This window comes from Procambarus clarkii, chromosome 71, assembly GCF_040958095.1.
Source record: "Procambarus clarkii isolate CNS0578487 chromosome 71, FALCON_Pclarkii_2.0, whole genome shotgun sequence".
Lineage (NCBI taxonomy): Eukaryota > Metazoa > Arthropoda > Malacostraca > Decapoda > Cambaridae > Procambarus > Procambarus clarkii.
This window is the reverse complement of record NC_091220.1, coordinates 12,858,362-12,874,854: the sequence shown is the minus strand read 5'-3', so window position 1 is coordinate 12,874,854 and position 16,493 is coordinate 12,858,362.

The window sequence follows — 16,493 nt, the reverse complement described above, 5'->3', positions numbered from 1 at the left end:
AGATTGTGGACAATCTCCACACTGTAGGACTCTGAACAGGAGATGCTTTTTCACCCACAGTGTTATAAACCCATGGAACCACCTACCCGCCGAAGCCATAAATGCCAAAACGGTTAGATTTTAAAAATCCAACTGGAAAAAGTCAGGACGTTAGACAAGCTGCCAACTTCCTGTTCTTGTCGAGGCCACTAGTCTTAATGGCCCTTAGGCAAATTCAGGTAATAAATGAAAAATATTGCCATTAATTTAAAATCAAGTATTCTAGACCACCCAACTGCATTCAGTATTAGCCGTTATAAATGAGCTACTGAAAAAATCTTTATATGGTTAATAATCCATAATGACTGCAATTGAGGCACTTTCCATAACCTCAGAATGATTAAAATCAAAGGTATTTTCTCTTTAGTCTGAAGCTTCTCCACCATGTGATAGCAGAAAATTGGGTTATAATACTGATCTAATAAAATTACTGTACTGTATTGTACTGTATAGTACTGTACCATGGTCCCTCAACGAGTGTTTAAAGTGCGTAAACAGTGATGCCCAACATCAGAGTTAAATACTGTACAGTCAATTTGTTAAACACAACACATAATGTAGAACACAGAACATTTATCTTTTCCCAAGGAGTAATAAACTTAAAAGAGTATCAGCTAAACCCTTCAAAGCATGAAGGGGGATGCAAGGAGCAGAATGGGGGTGCAAGGAGCAGAATGGGGGTGCAAGGAGCAGAATGGGGGTGCAAGGAGCAGAATGGGGGTGCAAGGAGCAGAATGGGGTGCAAGGAGCAGAATGGGGGTGCAAGGAGCAGAATGGGGGTGCAAGGAGCAGAATGGGGGTGCAAGGAGCAGAATGGGGGTGCAAGGAGCAGAATGGGGGTGCAAGGAGCAGAATGGGGGTGCAAGGAGCAGAATGGGGGTGCAAGGAGCAGAATGGGGTGCAAGGAGCAGAATGGGGGTGCAAGGAGCAGAATGGGGGTGCAAGGAGCAGAATGGGGGTGCAAGGAGGGGAAGGGGTTATCTTGAGGTTATCTTGAGATGATTTCGGGGCTTTTTAGTGTCCCCGCAGCCCGGTCCTCGACCAGGCCTCCACCCCCAGGAAGCAGCCCGTGACAGCTGACTAACACCTAGGTACCTCTTTTACTGCTAGGTAACAGGGGCATAGGGTGAAAGAAACTCTGCCCATTGTTTCTCGCCAGCGCCTGGGATCGAACCCGGGACCACAGGATCACAAGTCCAGTGTGCTGTACGCTCGGCCGACCGGCTCCTTGGGGGTCACTTGTACAATCAGATTAAACAGTTGAATAAAATTTAGAAGATGAAGAACAGATCTTACCCATTATAATACTCCTGTGCAGCTTCAATTTGCTCCCAAAATGAATTGGTGCAAGAGTCATTCACCCGGCAGTAGAACTTCACCGGAGATAAAATCCAAGTCACCTCTACATCGACAGGCTCGTCAAACGGCAGTATCAATGCTGGCAGTTGTCCGGGTTCACCATCACTGCATGGTGGAGCTTCAAGCATCGAGGCGTCTTCAGGGATTAAATCGGCTACATATTTTGCTTCGGGTACAAATGCAGGATGCTTGTGTGGCACAAGAAAAAAGTTAGAGATGTAGATCTAGGCAATCTAAGAGCACTTATAATGTTCGAAAGACATGCGCAATGTAAGTTATGAGCTTGAGAGCACGTTTGTATTAAAGGAGAGTTAATAATACAATAATTTTTTTTAAGGCAAGAGTACATACATAAAAACTACGCGAACAGTAGAGGAATCAAAAGTAACAAATACAGTGCCCAAAGCCACTAACAAACAAAAAAAATTACAAAAACGTAAGCTTAATTAATTAATAGCATAAATCATAAAACTAAACAAGGCAATGTAACACCTATGAGATGGAGTGAATTTAAATTTCCACTTCCATACCCATTAAAGTGTTACTATTTATGTTACACTGTCCCCCCCCCTTCTCCTTTTACAATTTAAATTTGTATTCCATTTCACTACTGTAGTTACAATTTCAACTTTTATTTTTCCATCCATTACAACTACAACTTCCACCTGAAAAATCCTAACCCTCTTCCTGTACACTTCCTACTACCTCCCAACCCTCCAGGCGACCAGTTACAACTTACAGTCTCAGTTGGCTTGAACCTATTATCTGCGTGCTGTTTTTCCTGGTAACTGAAGTCAGGTTCTGTTTTATTATTTTTCTTTATTCCTGGCATGTCCCAATTTTTGCTGCTGAAATTGGTTTCTTCACTTTTATTAGAGTGATATCCTCTTTTACTTGAATACGTGTCAGTCCTCTCATTTCTCCAGCTCCGATCCCTCCTATATGAATCTTCACCATTTTCTCTCTCTTCACCAACAGATGGAGAGTCGTGAGCTTCTTCATAGTTGTTGACACTTGTGTCCATCTCCGCATTCCTATAAAAAAATTTAACTTTAGTTGTACCTCACACCTGATGATGCAAAAATTATGAGAAAAAATTAAGAATCAAGACGGATGAAGATAGACAGAGACTACAGGACAAACTGGTGGAATGGTCTAGAAAATGGCTGCTAAATTCAACTCAGGAAAGTGTAAAGTAATGAAATTAGGCAAAGGGAGAAGAAGGCTGAACACAAGGTACCATCTGGGAGGTGAAATCCTGCAAGAGTCAAATGGAGAGAAAGATCTGGGGGTTGATATCACACCGAACCTGTCCCCAGAGGTCCACATCAAAAGGATATCATCAGCGGCATATGCTAGACTGGCTAATATAAGAACTGCCTTTAGAAACATGTGTAAGGAATCATTCAGGACCCTGTATACCACTTATGTAAGACCAATCCTGGAGTATGTAGCTCCAGCCTGGAGTCCATACCTAGTTAAACACAAGACGAAGTTAGAGAAGATTCAGAGGTATGCCACCAGACTGGTCCCGGAACTGAGAGAAATGAGCTACGAGGAAATGCTAAGGGAGCTGAACCTCACAACCCTGGAAAACAGAAGAGTAAGGGGGGACATGATAACCACCAACAAGATTCTCAGGGTAATTGACAGGGTGGACAAAAAGAAACTCTTTAGCACAGGTGGAACACGAACAAGGGGACACAGGTGGAAACTTAGTACCCAGATGAGCCACAGAGTTGTTAGAAAGAAATTTTTCAGTGTCAGGGTAGTTAACAAATGGAATGCATTAAGTAGTGTTGTGGTGGAGGCCGACTCCATACACAGTTTCAAATGTAGATATGATAGCACCCAATAGGCTCAGAAATCTGTACACCAGTTGATTGACAGTTGAGAGGCGGGACCAAAGAGCCAGAGCTCAACCCCCGCAAACACAACTAAGTGAGTACACCTGCCAACTAAAAGTATGCAAATTTTCCTAAATTTGAGTGAACTACAGTAGTCACTGGAATGTCTATTGTAAACAGACTAATGTGCCTTGCTATGCCATAAGCAAACTTATTACTGAATATATTATGGTTTATACAAATTTACTAAATTAAATTTCTATATATATATATATATTTTTTTTTTTTAATGCTTTGCCTGGCCCAGCATGTGAGCCCCAGCCCACCCGAGGTCAGACTGAGTTTCCCGTGAGCATGCACCCACACTAAAATGTATATACTCTTCAGTTTTATCACCTAAATTTGTGTTACGACGTTGATTTTCAAATCAAACAGCTATTCAGGTAAAAGTATATACATACAAAATGAGTTACAAACAATATTGGATTTCTAGAGCTAGTACAGTCAATACCTAAAACCATTAATATGCACAACATTTCAGGAAAGGTGTGGGAAAAAACACAAACTTTATACTTATCGAGATCAAAGCATAAATCGAGTTGAAAAAGGGGAGGGGAACCCATGGCAGAAATCAGCAATTGTACATTTTGGCCAACAGTATTGTTTGAAAATAGCAAGACATGGATTGAAATTTAGGGGCAAGGTAGGTTACATGGAGTTTATTAGATAGTGGTACCACTACCACAACCACTGAGGAACAATATAACACCCTGAACAAGCAAGGGGAAGACCCTACACTCCAGCAGGAGGGTGGAGGTCACAGGAAATCCCAGATGGTATTAAAAAAAAAAAAAAAAAAAAAAAAAAAAAAAATCCCAAGGAAATGCTGCTAAGGAGATAGGCAGGACCTAAAATGGAAAGAAAAAAGTGACTCCACCAGCAGAGACAAGACAAACATCCCTGATACATGAATCTCAAACGAATCAAACATGTTCACACGAGGTAATTAGCCCCTATAAAATGCCTAAGAAACATGAAGATCCAGTCATAAGAAAATGAAGAAAATAAACCACACCGATACATGGCTATTGAGCCAACTGACCACCTAAACCACCAGTGCAAGAGACAAGTAGTAACTAGTCGCCAAACACATAATCAAACAAAGCCGAGATAGGGGCAAGAGGGCCATGGAGCCAAGTAAAAAGCCACATTTTTTATTTTATTTTATTTTTTACCAAAGCAAAATCTGGAAAACAGCACAAGGTCACCAAACAAATGCAAACATTACTAAAATGTGGAAGTGCAAAACCAAATTCCTAAAACAAAAAGATGCCTGTGACAATAGTGTAGAGGTCAACAGCTGCTGCCACTAATACATAGCCCAACAGCTGCCTGCGAGACCCAATGAATGCTAGATAGAGGCAGCCATTCCAAGGGACAGGACGACAAATTCAAAGGCCGAAATACGTAAAACCTCGCACACTTGAGGGTAAAGAACCTTTAAGCCATAAGGGAAATGATAGGAGAGACCCAAAGCAATTACTGTGGAAACTATCGCATCAAGGGAGAATTGCATTAGGAGTCAATTGCATCTACCAGTCTCCGTGGTGTAGTGGTAAGACACTCGTCTGGCATTCCGCGAGCACTGTCATGGATTCGTATCCTGGCTGGCGAGGATTTACTGGGTGCAAATCCTTAAGTGTAGCCTCTGTTTAACGTAACAGTAAAATGTGTACTTGGTTGTAACAAGATTCTTCGCGGCGGGGATCGTATTCCAGGGACCTGCCTGAAACGCTACTATGGGGAAATGATGGCATCAGGAGACAATGACATGTCAGCACTGGAGAAAGATCAAGTCAGCCCAACAGACCACTGGAACATTATCTAACACAGTGTAGAGTTACAAACCCATTAAGATTTCAACTTGGATTCAACAGAGAAGTTGTTAAACACATGGGGCAAAATCTTACCGAAGCGACCATACAAGTCAAATATTCATACTCCGCCTAAGTAAAACAAACAAGCAACACTTAGTGGGCCAGTCAGAGGCATAGGGCCCATGCAGGAATATTCTTGCAAAAAGAGACCTTAGAATTGTGTTGAGAGTGATGGCAGTTCAATGGTTTAAAGTGATATATATCACTGGGGTTAAGGAGGCAGGGCTGGTGGTGTTGGGGGGTGAATTATGCTGCCTAGCTAATTAAGGTCAAATGTCAATAAAGAGAACCAATAAAGTTTGTCTTTATTGTTTTCTAGTAGCAAACAAGTATTTGCTATTATTTACAACCTTCACCTCAAATCAAAACCCTTCTACCATGTCAACTGTAACCATGATTATGCCCTCATGTATTTCCTAGATCATTCCTCAAGGTAACCATCATGTTACATAACATTCCCACAACTAGACCAACATCATTAAATCTGAAGTGTCGGAATTACTTTCTTCAAGGTTTAACAAAACTGCCAATTTGTAATTAAATATGATTCACACATGTGGGGAGCATCCACACTATGTGGAATGTCCCTATGTATGACAAGTGTTTAGTTTATGTGGCATGTCCCTTATATATCAAGTGTGTATGTTGTATGTGCAGTGACCATGTGACTATGTGGGGGTAGCATAACAAACTCATTGTTTACCATCTCATCCAAGCTCTGTTTTCACCAACTTGATCTTTGGCGGGCGTGTTAACCTCACTGACTCGACTCTGCAGGTCAATACTGAAGTTTACCTGCATAAAAGAAATACACAAATAAGAGAACTGGCTGAAACTACCCCAGCATTATTGGAACAATAAGATAACGTTGATATGACAAAACTTACACTGTCTTGCGAGGATAGCACTGTACTACAACATTATCACAATATGATCAAGTTTTGAAGCTTAACTATAAAGATATCAACAAAAACATAAGTGGGAAAATATATATTTCTACTGTGGTCACAGCTAGTGAGGTGTTAATAAATTATTAGATGTTAATAGATTATTAGATTGAAATTAGTTGGCATTATCATCTGAAATACATTCCAACAGATTGTACACGTTAAGGTTGAGAACAGGGACAACTACTGAACATTTTCACAAATTACCTTCCACTTCTCTCCCATGTTGGCAATAAAGTTCACATAAATTTTACGTCCAATCATTTCTATTAAGTGGTCATACAACTGAACATTGTTCAGCTGTGCAACACTGTCTAACATGCAATTTACAGCCTGGGCAGGAAACACCAACACACAGTCAGGAAGATACCTCAGCTGAAATAAAAAATACAAATTGTCAAGTATATTTGATAATGCTTGATTAAAGTAAAGATTCTATAATTCACATTTAAATGTGCCCAGTCCTGCTTGGCTCCCGATTATGAGCCTGACCTGGCCCAGTTCATCTCCCTATCGTGCTTCCAGAAGGGTTTGCCTCCCAATCACGAGCCTGGGTGGCCCGGCCTGGGTCAGCCAGGCTCCCGATCACGAACCTGGCCCAGCCTGTCAACTTGGCTCCCGATCATGAGCCTGGCCCAGCTAATACCTGGTTGATGGGGTTCTGGGAGTTCTTCTACTCCCCAAGCCCGGCCCGAGGCCAGGCTTGACTTGTGAGAGTTTGGTCCACTAGGCTGTTGCTTGGAGCGGCCCGCAGGCCCACATACCCACCACAGCCTGGTTGGTCCGGCACTCCTTGAAGGAATAAATCTAGTTTCCTCTTGAACCTCTTGAATGATCACAGACTTGTGACCTTTGATGACTAGCTTGATAAATCAACTAAACTGACACTTCAGATGCCCAAGTTTAACAGACCAAAGAGGACCAAGTGTCTGGTTAACTTTATCAACAATAATTTAACTACCAGACTGCCTCTCGATCTTTGTTCACATAGATATGAAGCCACGGCTGATGAAGGCACATGCGTGACATATCCCCCTTCAGCTGTCAAGCCATTGCCCTCTACCCACCATCACATCTTAGTGTACAAAAAAAATAACAAATAATAATTTGCTTACCTCCTTAACTGTTGCAGCTACCTTCACACCAGAGTCAATCAGGAACAGATTAACCGAGTAACCCCGGCAGTTAGTTATAACCGCCCTATGCCACTGGTGGTCCTGTCCATGGTAAGCAACCAACCATCCCTGCTGTGCCTGTTCCAACTTGTTGTGTGTGCTATGAAAAGCTTCATTAATGCTCTTCTTTATATCCTGAAAATTTGACTACAGATTAACAGGCAACATTTTTGTACTCCAGCATCATCCTGTGCTTAACATGTTCATAATTTACCCAAAATAATAAATTTATTCCTAATGAAAATCAATGAGCTTATTATATAAGCCAGCTTCTTAAATCAGGCTTCAGTTGAGCTAATGTAGGATAACTGCTTTGCTTGTTTCATTAGGAACATCAATAACATTTCTAATGATACTTTGTCTACCCCAGGTCAGAAAACAACAACAACTCAACAGGAAAGGAAGAAAAGGAAAGGAGGTTTCCTTTCAAAGATTTCCAGAAAGGACACCTTGTAAAGGTCGAAGGCCCGGCATGGAACGGTCCAACACGGAAGGACCCAATGCAAAACTAAATGTTTAAGAGGAAGTCAACATGACTTTGTTGAACATTTGAAGCCAGTGATGGGTCCAACAGTAACTACTGGTGTTGGACTGGCTACACCAAGCATAAGAATAAAGGAGGAGGAGGGCAGAGATCTTTGGTGACTTGGGCTGCCATCTGGTGGCACACAGGCTGCTAGTTTATTGTGCACCCGATACTCATCCTGTGAACAGTAGTGTAAAGTTGATTACAAAGGGCACAAAAGGTATAAATCATACCACAGTCGATACTATACATTAGCTTTTCCATTTTATCTGCACATCTTTTAATTATAATGATAGCTAGTAACAAACATTTTGCATTGCAACTTTTATGAATTACATAAAAACTTTCTTCCAATGTATAATTTCCATCAAACAGTCACTAAGTGTTGCACCTATGCTCTGATAGTTTTACCCGTTTTGTGGTCTATTTCTCATCCCTTGCTGCGCTCATATAGCCAGGCAAATTGTGGTCGTGGTCTCCAGTTGGCAACAGATGGGTACCAAAACAGCCCGTCCTCCTAAGGTTTCCCAACGTCAAGAAAACAGTATGTAAAGTGTCCTCTCCTTACCTACCAAAGGACCCAAAACTAGAAAACGGGACAGTAAGTCACTTTCGTGAGCTGCTTCCATTCTTAGTATGATCATTTTTGGTCTTTGGAAACACATACAAGCAAAACGCGACGTTCTTTGTAGGACTGTACTGAGCAGCACCTCCCAGAAAAATCAAATTTTACTTTTATATGAATGTAAAGATAATAAACAAAATTTGTAAATGTCAATACTATATGTACACCAATGCTAATATTGATTTATAAATAAGAAAATACTGTACTAACTGCAAATATTAATAAAAAGTACAGTATTACAATTTTAATATACCCAGTACTAACCAATGTTATAACATTAAGAATTGTAAATGCCTACATTCAAACAAACTCATGCAACACAACCAATGGAATCATCTTCTGAGAAGAAGTAAACAAGAGCTTGTGAATAGGAAATAATTATGTTCAGGGACAACTAGCATGGGTTACTAGACAGCATTTGTAATGCTTGAAGACGTTGCTTGAAGAAAAGCATCTGCCCAAGAAGTTTTACCAGTGTGTGGCAATACCATTTTACCATTAGGCAACAGTGTGTGAAAAGCAGCAAGGTTATTTGAACAATGGTAACCACAGTCACGTTACAACTGAAAGGTCATTGGCCAACACTGTTTGGCCAATTTATTTATTTATTTATTTATTTATATACTGTACAAGAAGGTACATTGGATTTGTGAGAATACATAGCATAGTATTTACAATCTTGTAAAGCCACTAGTATGTGCAGCATTTCGGACAGGTCCTTAATCTAACAGATAATTTTAAGTAGGTAAATTCTAGCAGAATTAATAAAATGATAATAGATACATTGCAAGGAAATAAATGAGATGAGAGAGAGATGAGAGTTTCCTTTCAATGTTTCCTTTCACCTGAAGGCTTTGTTCACCTAGCAGTAAAATACTCTATAGAGCCAGACAACTGTTGTGGGGGAAAAGGGAGAGTCAGCAGAATGCCTAGGAGGACCCCAAATATGTAACAGTTTTCCTCTCCCCTTACTATGGGTGTCTGGGAAATCAATTTTCCAATACTGTTTTAACAGCATTATGAATATTACTGTAATAATCCATTAGTTACTTGAAGGTTATTTGCTCAAGCCCTGCTAACTCTTACCTGAATTAAACACTCATTTTCTGCAAGTGTGAGATAAAAGTCAGAGAGAGACTCTGCCGATGAAAGTATACATTCTTTCTTGGTTAAACAATCGATATGAATTCCAGGTGGTTTTACACAAGAGCGTTCCTGGAAACCATTTGCAAGTTCACTTGGCATAATAGATCTTGTCACTTTCTTTGTAGTAGGTTCCTTAAGGCTCAGACTTTGGTTCAGGGAAACCAAAGTCTGGCTTGAAGTCAGTTCTACTACATAAGCCTTTAGGTTATTTTCTCCAAGCAACAAGTTTGTCTCACCCACAACAAGAACATTCACATAATATTCCTCAATCACCTGAAATAAAAAAAATACATCAGATACTGTGCTACACATTAGCTCAATTTTAACCAGCTATGTGAAGGTCAACAACTTGATAGTGCTGAACACGTTTAAGAAATAAACAAGACATGACATATCGTTAATTTTCTGTCCAATGGAAATGCATTTCCACTTTTCTTATGATCTTCAATACCATGATTGCTGCAGCAAGACATCATGTTAACGTAACAGGTAGATTACAGTACAGATAATGCAATAATTAACAATAACATTCATCTTGGCCAATCAACTAGCACAGGTGTTTGAACACACATTCATGGCATGAAAAAACTTTTATACTTTTTTTTTTTTTTTTTTTTACATTTTACAGTTTCGAGTTATTGGTGTTAGAAGAATAGATGTACAAAATGTTGTCATATTTAAGTAGTCAAATTTTCAAGTACAGTATGCATTATAAAATTTAAAGTATGAATTTTAAATTACGGTACTGTACTTTAATTCCATTGTGCAGGAACGATCCTTAATAACACGTAATATTCACTTTCAATTCTGTACATATTTTAAGTATTAGTACTGTACACTATTTAATAATATATGTAAGATCGGGTTATATTCATGTTTGTCTAAAATTTTTAAGCACTGCACTATAGTTTACACTTTAATTAGGAGGAGGAGGATACTGTTACCGCGCCACCTTGGTGACTCTGGCTCGGCCCAACAATCCTCATTTAAAGAGAACCCTCTATATACAAGTATCTGGGAATGTACCCATGTATAGCCGAGGAAGTGGGCCGTACCTCTGGTTACTCCCTCTTCCGTGTGCTTCCATGGGTGACCCCAAGGTTCTTAGCCAGCAACAAAGATCACATACAACTCCAAGGAAATTCCAGCGTATGCCTTACCTCATCAATATCAGAAATCTTCAACGGCTTCTTTGTGACATTGTTTAAGACACAGGGAATGGCCTGAGCTGGTAGACGGTTAATCAAATGAAGGTCTAGCTTTCTCACAAATTCTGCAGGAACTGATGCCTCATTTCCATGGTCTACATAGCTAACCTGTAAACAAAATAAGGCTCAAATTATACAGATGCCTCACTCATTCATTGCTTGCAACCCCCCGGCCATTGCTCCCTCATTCACTGCCTCCATCTGTCCTTCCCTCCCTCCGTTCCTCCGTCTCGTGGAATATGCAACAAGTCATGTTATCTATGCGTAGTAATGTTAACAGTTAAAAATACTATACGTCACTTTATTTAAAGATTTGTATACATTTCATTGTTCTCAATTACCAATAAAATTTATTTTAAATAATGGTGATAATCAAATACCTCAATAATCATTAACTTTTGAGTGAATAATGAAGTGAAAATTAATTACAACCTGAATAAGAACTTTAAATTTAAAAGCAATCTATTAATTGGTTTTAATTCATACAATTGAAAATATAGTATAAAATTTTGATGGCAACCAACTTGACATCAGCACACTATAGAGTAACAATGGAACCTGGGCATCTTTATGTAGATTCCAATGAAATAAAACCATCTACATATTTCATTCGCCAAAATTGTCAGCGACTCGCAAATGGTGCCCTACTACATCACACGACCTTGACCACTCCTTAAAGCTGGCCTTGGACTGTGCTGTTTCCTATCTTATCAATCATACAATTACAATCGAGAGGCGGGACTAAATAGCCAAACCGCAACCCTCTGCAAGCACACCTAGGCAAATACACAAGATTACGAGTCGGTACATTAGACAATCGATGGTTAGAAAGGCGAGGTCCAAGAACCAACAGCTCTATCCTGCAGGCATAGTCAAATAGTAAATACACATCTTTGCTATTTAAGCTGATTAACCACTTTACATTTCTTAATACACATTTATTTCAAACATTTTTCTTCCATCATAACTTTACTTTTGTCCACATCAACTTTTTTAATAGTCCAAAATAATTGTCGTTTGCAAACAGTGGCATTCCAATTACTCAGTACTTATACACTGACTTTTCTTAATATTCTCAACTTTACTACATCCACGGGCAGACATCACAACACCGGTTTACACCTACATTAATATCAAACCTTCACTCATCACACTATGAAACTTGCATGCATGCATACACACACACACACACACTGCTTTCTAAATGCAAATTATTCAAAGCATTTAACACAACTTTACCAACTTCAAGTCACTTAACCAGCTTTATAAGAGCTTTCCACAAAAACTTACAATCAGGGGATCTCCAGGATGGACAACAATTCCACGATACCAGTATCCATCTTCGGGGTATAGGGCAAGACACGGTAGACCCTTTGTAATCGTGTGATCCAGTGGCTCGGATGACTGTTGCTTCTGCAGCTCTTTGTGCATAGCTGCCAATTCATTCTGGTTTTCTACCAATTGTAAATAAACAATTGCTGCCTCTTCATGGACATAAGAAATTATTGCTTTACACGTCTCTGGGAGAAAAGCTTCTTTATAATGTCCTGGTTCCGGCAGTACATGCAATAGTGACACACAGTCAACAAACAATGATACAACAGCAATATCCTTCTTGTAATTAACCACCTGGCCACCCAGATAACAATTACTTACAAGCATTGAAAACTTTTCTTTTATCTCATCATCTGGAGTGGCAGGAAGTTTATGCAAACAACATGTGTAAGTCAGAACTGGGATTTCAAACAATTCTCTGGGAAACATCAAAATCTCCTCTAATGTCTTTGACATTGTAATGCCCTTATCAACACAATACACATTGATTTCTCGAGATGTTGCCCTCAGTACTAGTCCCCTATAATACTGCTGCATCGTCTTACAAATAACAGCATCTCCAACCTTGGGATGGATCTTTAACAATGTCTTGGATTGCGATAACAACTGCAGCTTACTGTTCACTTCATTAAGCATAGCTCTTTGCTGTTCAAATTGTAAACAAAATTTCCATGGGCCATTTTCGACACTTAACACATAACATCGTTCAATGGTATTCAGTGGTATTCTCATTACAGAATAGGCTAGCTCTGGTAAAGGCTGTTTCTTCTCAACTTCTTTTGGCAATACCATACTTGAATTACAAAGTCTAAATTTTGAAAGTGGCTGAGGTGCAACTTTACCTTTTGCCACCAATGAAGCTACAATTGGTATTCCATTCGCATCTAAAGGGTTGATGAAAGTACATCTCTGATTAATATCTCTGAAAATTGCAGAGAGCTTTTTATGCTCAAGTGCTGCTTTAAGCGAACGTATTACATCATCTGACCAATTATAGCTTAATGGGTAAACGTCGTACAAGATATACTGCCTATAGATGGCAGCAAATTTTCTGTCACTAAACTCTATAGGGCATTTTGTGAGTGTGTGTAACTCTCTCCAAACAATTCCACCCTCATCCACTAACAACACCTTTGCAAGGTCATCCTGGACAGAGTTCTGATCTGTAGAGAAAAAAAAAAGAAAATTATAATACTGTACAGTTAAAGAACATTAACACGTAAACATTAGAAACATCTTGTCACAGGAATAAGATGCTGCAATGTTGACCAGACCACACACTAGAAGGTGAAGGGACGACGACGTTTCGGTCCAGTCCTGGACCATTCTCAAGTCGATTGTGAATGGTCCAGGACTTGAGGAATGGTCACAATCGACTTAGAATGGTCCAGGACTGGACCGAAACGTCGTCGTCCCTTCACCTTCTAGTGCGTGGTCTGGTCAACATACTTTAGCCACGTTATTGTGACTCCTCGCCTGCATGAAGATGTTGCAAAGTATGTTTTATGGTCTCATTGTCAGGGACAGGAAGCCTGGAAGGACTCATCAAGGTTCCCCCTAGGCCAGGCCAATTACTGACCTTCCACCAAGAAGCAAATCACAATAGCTGAATAATTCCCAGGTACTTATTTACTGCTCTGTAAACAGCTAGCAGCAGGTGAAAGGAAATGTGCTCAAATTTCTATGATCAGCCATAGTAATCTGGTAATCGAACCTGGGAATTTTCGACCAGGCCCAGACTTCTACAGTGCAGTGGAAATTCAGTACAAAAAAAGCAGGCACATGCATAGAAGTCAAAATTCTTTAAGAATAGGGGAAGAGAAAGGCAAATTGCCAAAGTATTTACAGTGCTAACTTAGTAAATTTAACTTTTTTATTGCAACACCTATGGAGGGTAGAAAAGCAGTGATAACAATTGTTAAATCTAAATTTTAAATTACATGTCTAGTAGGAGACAACCCCTGCTCTTTCCAGGTACCTGTATGCAGTTAAGAAAATAAAAGCAGTACAGACCGACACACAGCTAAAGATCAGGAGAGGACATGTGATCATGATAGTAGATGGAGGAGAAAACAGTCCTTCACCCAGCCAGGCAAAACAGCCCTATACATCTTGCGAGACAAGCAGGTACAAAATCAGAGTGACAGCGTTTGGAATAGTAATGTGCTAAATGCAGGAGCAAACTCTCGGGAACTCAGAGTTGTTACATTCTTGTACAGCCACTAGAACGCGTAGCGTTTCGGGCAGGTCCCTGGAATACGATCCCCGCTGCGAAGAATCCTCGTTTACAACCAAGTACTCATTTTACTGTCGAGTTAAAAAGAGGCTACAGTTAAGGATTTGCGCCCAGTAAATCCTCCCCAGCCAGGATACGAACCCATGACAAAGCGCTCGCAGGAACGCCAGGAGAGTGTCTTACCACTACACCACGGAGACTGGTACATCTATCCAGGAACAGTTTCAGAAGAGGGTTTGCATTTAAGAACAGGGTTTTGTAAATATAAATAGCACAAGAGTGTGTGGAGTGAGTTTATGTTTATCATATTTAGAAATTTAAACAAGGGGAGCCCAATGTTGTCTGAAAGCAGAGTTTGTTATTATTATTATTGACATTGTTAGAGAAACATGGGGACAAAGGACATTATTAAAGGGGAATTCCATCTCCCAGGACACTATCTACCATTCAGAAAGAACAGAACAAGAGCAGGTGGTGTAATGTACATGGTGGTCTGGTACATGCAAGACCCAAATGTAACTGCCCATGAGGAATTAAATGGTGGGGGATCCTCAAGTCTGTATGGTGCAATGGACCCACTCAAGATGATAAAACTGGCAGTTGAAGTAAGCTACAGGGCTGTCATGGTGGTAGTGGCAGCAGCAGGGGAAGTTGTTGATCTGCTTAATGTGATCAATGAAGCATCAGAAACCCAAACCTTTTTAATGGAGGACTTTAACTACAAGACAATAGACTAGGTTAACCTAGTCATCCATCTAGATCACATCGTTTCTTGCCCGAAACGCATTGCGTAATAGTGGCTTTAGGCATTGTATGTACTAGCTCTACCTATATCAATCCATTAATGTATCATCACTTGTATGTATGTACCTTACCTGAATAAACATATTTATTTATTATATTTATTTAACCTAGCATCACAAGCACAAGGAGAACAATTTCTTTACCTGCTACAGGACTCGTACCCCATGTGGCAGAGCCCACTCAAGGTAACAGCATTCTCGATCTTGTGCTAACATTAGAAGAGTGCACGAATAATCAAATTCAGGTAGGGGAACAACTCGCCCCCTTTATATGTTCGCAATACAGTATTCTAAAATGGATAGAAACCCCATGTAAAGGTCTATGATAATCCTTTCTACATTACCCTTGAGGGGACTGTCAAAGATTGAGGAAGAAACTGCAAAACACCTCCAGGAGGGAACTGATAAGCAACCATAGCATGGATGCATCATGGGCAAAAATTTCAAGATCACTGAACTTTTTCAAAATTGTGCCAAAAAAAAAAAAAAAGACTGATCTAGATGGATGACGGGTAGTAAAAGGAGCTACGTTAACTAAGCTGAAACTCTGGAGATTGTGCGAATCCACAATGAACACCATAGAAAGATTTTTTTATTATTTATATATACAAGAGTTCTTACATTCTTGTACAGCCATTAGTACAAGTAGCATTTCGGGCAAGTCCTTAATCCTACGTTCCCTGGAATACGACCCTGTGAAAAATCGTTTAACAACCAAGTACCCATTTTACTATCGAGTTAAACAGAGGTTACAGTTAAGGATTTGTACCCAGTAAATCCTCCCCGGCCAGGATACGAACCCAGGACAAAGTGCGTCTTACCACTACACCACAGGGACTGCATAAATAAATAAAATAGATAAATAAAAGGCCTTAAATTCAGCCACCCAGGAAATCAGATCAGCCAAAAGAAACAGTCTTTTGTCTTTTTTTTGTCTTTTCGTTGACAGTCTCCGTGGTGTAGTGGTAAGACACTCGCCTGGCGTTCCGCGAGCGCTATGTCATGGGTTCGTATCCGGGCCGGGGAGGATTTACTTGGCGCAATTCCTTAACTGTAGCCTCTGTCTAATGCAACAGTAAAATGTGTACTTGGATGAAAAAACGATTCTTCGCAGCGGGGATCGTATTCCAGGGACCTGCCCGAAACGCTACGCGTACTAGTGGCTGTACAAGAATGTAACAACTCTTGTATATATCTCAAAAAAAAAAAAAAAAAAAAAAAAAAAAAAAAAAAAAAAAAACTACCATTTGAAAGGAAATTTGCTTAAAACATATGGAAAGATCTAAAATCATTCTATGCATATACAAGTA